Below are 5,124 nucleotides of genomic sequence, written 5' to 3' on the forward strand. Positions count from 1 at the left end.
TCGTGAGCAAATTGTGAGGCCAAGCCGCGGAGGATGGCGCTCGAGTTCTCTGAACGGGAGTGTGGTGAAGCGTTGATTAGGGACCGGAGAATGCGAAGGTCAAGGTGAGAGATGCAGCCTCCTACGCAAATTTGATGTGGAGAGTGGGCGCGGTGTTGGAGAAGTGAGGGCGAGTGAGATGGGGGGAGAAGGGGAAAGCGAAGGCGCTATGGGGGGGGCGAGATGAGCTGTCGCAAGGTTTTGTATTGGCTTGAAAGTGTTCTTTGGGGGGAAGAGAGAGAAAGAGGGTGGGTGGGCGACTGGCGAGGTGTGTGAAGTGCGAGACTAGGAGGCAGCAGAAGAATGGTGTGCGGCGGCTTGGGGTGCCTTGTTGCTTGGGTGCGTCAAACAAGGACCAGGACCTGGACCTGGTCGAGAAGCGGGCTGGCTGGCTCGGTGGTCTTTTGGCTCTAGCTCGACTGCACCATCCGAGTACTGGGTTATGCTCGAGGAAAGTCTGTTTGGGTCGGGGGGGGGGAGGGAGAGGGGGGTGTGGGATGGGGGCACCAGGAGCAGGAACCGGCGTAGTATGCAGTAGGTGTAGCTGACAGGTTGAAGAGGATTAGTGGGACATCCACTTTGCCGGGGCCCCCTCGAAGCTTGAATGATCCAGGTACCCAATAGGGTTCTGGTATGCCCACGACGGTATCAGGCTCAAGCTGGGGAGGGTATGATGTGGCGGAGGCTATCTTCAAGGTCTCGAGTATCCGGCAGGGGCATAACGCAGGCGTGGGCCGTTCGGTGCCGGTGATTGTCGAGACGAGCGGCGTGAGCGCGGGTATGGGTTGTTCAGGCGGCGGACGCGGATGGCAACGAACGAGAGAGCTTGCGTGACGTGACGGTGGAGTATTGGGCGGGTGGGCGATGTGGCGGCTTCGCAGGGGCGGAACTCCAGGCCAGCGGGTCTTGGTCCTAGAAAGCCGTCGGTTTGGGTATGGCGTGCCTGATCTGGCTCGCGTTAGGGGCCGGGGGTGGATACAGACGGAGTATGGTACCAGCTCTCGCTGGCGGCCAGTCTGGTGGTTGGGTGTGTGGTGTCTGAGGTCTGGTGGGGAGGATCGGGACCTGGCTCAATGGGGGCAAGACGAGTGGTGCACTCACTGTGAGAAGGTGAAGCAGTGTGGGCGCGCTGACGGGAGGGAGAGATGATGGTTTCTGCTCTTCGTTCTGAGGACAAGGTGCACGCTGGAGAGGATGGAACAACCGGCGGCTGCCGAAGATTGCGGTTCCGATAGGTGCCACCGCCTCGTGGAGACGTCTCTTTATTTTTTTTATTTTTTTCGTAAGGCAGAGAGAGTGTGAGGAACGCCGTGCATCAACCAGACACGCTACTGATGTCGCCGCTGCTGCTGTCATCAATGTTCCCGATTAGTGTCCTTCAAGACAAGGGAGTACACAAATGAGGTGGTGATCGCGTCAAGTCGCAGAACCCCTGTATGTGGAACGAGGGAGCGGGTGAGATCCTCATTCACAGGTATGGTATAACAGGCTGTTCTATCGCCTTTGCTGCCAGGTGACTGAGTGGATGCCGTCCGTTCTTGGAGGAACTCTTGTCCAAGAACTCTTGCAGATTGTCCAGTCCCGTCGCGTCAGGGTGATGAATGTGCTACCAGGGGGTTAAGTTGCTGGAGCGGAGGTTTTCGCGATGCGCACACGCCCAACGCGAAGTGAGGTGGAGACCGAATGTGACGGAGGAGAGGATATGGCCAGACGGGGAAATCTAGGCTGGCGGACGTGTCGAGTCTCCGTCAATCCTTTGCCTGTCTTAGCCTTAGCCAAAACCAGGACTCTGTTCGCTGGGCATACCTGTCGCCTTTCTCTGATACCGAGGGGGTGCGTGCGGCAAACCTTGTCTTCTACAATGTGTGATCGCACGTGTGCCAGCATGCCTGATGGGGGGGGGGGCGTTCTTTTCTCTGGGTGGCAGCCTGCACGATGCGCCGTCGAGCCTTCGACAGATGCTTGGCCGTCGCGATAGGGGCGCTGTTTGGTCGAACGGCTGAGGCCGACAGGCTGAAGGCTAGATTAGATGGCCAAGGTACTGAACACGATGCTCGGAGACGGTCGCAGCGTGTGGGCGTCAAGTCAGCAGAGATTGGCGAGCTTGGTTCGGATGGCTTTTGACTCGAGCATATTTCCGTTACCGAGACATGGGTCAGTCTGACGGATGCAATTTCGAGAGAGAATGTGTCGAACGTACAGGAAACGGCATGGGGAGAAAGAAGAGTCATAGTGAAGACAGTGCATTGAGTAAGTCCGCCGCACAGTAAGGCAGCTGCCATGTCGCATCAAAGTCCTGCTTGCCATCTTTGCTTCCTCCTGCCATTGCTCCGCGAGGTAGGGGCATTCGCACTTTAATCTGGTACTTCCTCCTTCCTTCTCTCGCGGCAAGAAAGCGTCATGGATCAGACAGGCATTGATGGTCCATGAAGAAGCCGCGGACGACGAGCCTTGGGCCGACGGCGATTGGGCAGGAACCACCGAGACGACACTGAAGCCCTGCAGTGACCGACAATGGGTGGCCTGTTCTGGGTTGCCATGCGTCCAAATGGCTGTCAGTGACGGGCCAAACCACACAAGACGCGAGACCGGTGAGAGGGCAGGACAGGTCCAGGAAGGGGAGGGGGGGCATCACCACCACCCCTGCTGCATCACAATCTCACAGAACATCACGACAGGAACAAATCGTCTCGTGAATGGTCCCGGAAAGAAGAGGCCTAACAAACCCGAGGCTGTCGATCAGGCCTCTGAATATCCCTCTGGTGCCTGCTCAGGTCACTGGACCGGACCGCCTGACAAACAGGCCCCGGCGGTGACTCGGTATTGCAGAAAACGGCCATCGGCGAAATTCACGGCACAGGGGAAAGTGCTCCAGACGGTGCTTGCGGCATCAGACAAGGGTCTCAGGGTCTTGGGGGTCTCATCCGTTATTTGGCTCGCGTGGAAAGCCACTGATCTGAGATTGGAGAGGTGCAGAGCCACCCACATACAGTACATGCGTTCAGCCCGTGGCGTGGCGCTCTGAAGGCGTCCCTCGTACAGCGGCAACTGAAGGGTGCACCGCTGATGACTGCCGTGTTCTCTAACTCACTACCTACTCAAGATGCCTGACCTGCCTTATCTAAAGATCATAGTTGAGGTTGCTGCTATCCTACCTACTATCCTGACCTTCCGGCCCATGTCTGAGATGTCAGACAGGAATGCAGCGGGGTTGATGGCTATGAAGCCCTGAGGCGGGATGGCGCGTCCTGACACAGGAAACATTAAGTCATGGTGGTGCTGGCTTGGTTTCTCGCTGACTGACAGCTCCCAACATGTGTTGTTTCCACCTGTGCTGAGCTAATGGTGACGGAAGACGATGCACACATGCAGTCCTTGGCATCCCGATTACCGTCATCGGGCATGTCAGAGCCTTTCTGTTTCGTGGGTACGACGACCGTCTTGATCGTAAGCCATTCAGCGTTATTTCCCCGGGAATGCCTACAGTACAGTGGTGGGAACAGCACGTGTAGTCAGCAGCGTAAGATCCGCCCACCTACCAGTTCCTCCGCTTTCCCCCTTCGCCGCGGTCTAGAGCGCGGGACTACCAATGTCACCAGGGGGGGCAGGTGGGGAGAGGCAGGAAAGGGAACCTGCCCTGAGAATCTCACGGTGGCTGCGTGGTTAGGCCGGCCTTACGAGGGAAGGCGCATGGCTGATATGGGAGCTACATGGTACCTTGAGTCATCCCTTTCATCCCTTCCTGCCCACCATGTTTGTCCCCTGGGACCATGCCTCAAGCATTGAGGGGTCTGAGAAGGCGCATCTGAGGCCGGTGTCAAAGGCCTATTGGAGGAGCACCGTCGGCGTGACGAGAAAGAGAGATGGGATCCCAAGGCGCGACAGGAGCCTATGTCCCCTCTTTGACTGCAACTCAGCGCAGCAAGAGGTGCCGCCATCTCTAGTGCGGCGCTAACGCTAGCCAGAATGCAGGATGCATGCCCCCCGGGAGCCCCTGCTTCACACCCTCTCTCTCTCTCCGTCGCCCGCTGTCGATGTTTGGTCGCTCCTACCCAGGACATGTTCGGAATAGACAGGGTACCTGGTCGGAGGCACAGAGTAAATGCGAAACCTCGTTATGACATCCTAAGATTTCCGCGCTCTGTATCAAACGAGCAACGGATACGGCCGTCTTTCCTTTGACCGTGGTTGAACCGTCCCATCAATCACCCCAACCCACCGGCTTGCTCGGTCCCCAGGCACACCAACATTCGCAGCATACATGTATTCATTCAGCACTGCCGATTTGCCCATGGAATTCCACGCCAACCAGCCCACTCGACCAAATTGACCGGCGTTGATGCCAGAGCCCCTCATGCCCCGTTGGAAAGGCTGGACCCGTCGCTGTAGTTATGCCGATCGAGACCGGGTTGATCGACATCTCGCTCACGCTTTGGTCACGAATCCCATGCTCCATCCCTGTACGCATGTGAGCCTGGCATGGCCCAACAGCCAGTCGGCGTCGCATCCCGACTAATTCGTCGAAACATCCACCATGGCCTGGTGCTTCTCCTTCCCGTGGTCAACCTCGTCCTCATCGCATCGCAGAGCTGCTGGCCAACTCCAAGGGCTTCATCACATGCGGGCCTTCCATGTTCATGTGCTCGTCTACAGCAAGTAGACCGATTTTCTTTTGCTTCCGTCCTGGACGAGCCGAGATCACCCATGATTGCCCACGAATATCTGGGCGCGCCAAGGTCCCGGATCATGGTGGTATTGGGTAGGGTTAATTAACACAGCGAAGGCCGAACGCGCGTCGTCCATTGGACCTCGTCTGCTCTCGTCGATCCATCCGGAAAGCTTCCCCGTTTCTAAGTGGATCAGCACGAACGGGACCCTCGTAGCCAAGGAACCAAGCTTTGGTTCGGCCACTGGCTTTTGTCTTTTTTACTTTCTGAGAAAGTCCGCAGCCTCAAAGCCCCGCGACCTCGATGGCATGCCTTGTGGAGAGCGCTACTTCGCGACCAGATCCAAAGCCTTGAGTCCTCATGTCCCGCTTTCCCACAGCTCTGTCCGCAAGCAGTCGCGAATCATGGCCTACCACTT

This window comes from Verticillium alfalfae, genomic scaffold, assembly GCF_000150825.1.
Source record: "Verticillium alfalfae VaMs.102 supercont1.2 genomic scaffold, whole genome shotgun sequence".
Lineage (NCBI taxonomy): Eukaryota > Fungi > Ascomycota > Sordariomycetes > Glomerellales > Plectosphaerellaceae > Verticillium > Verticillium alfalfae.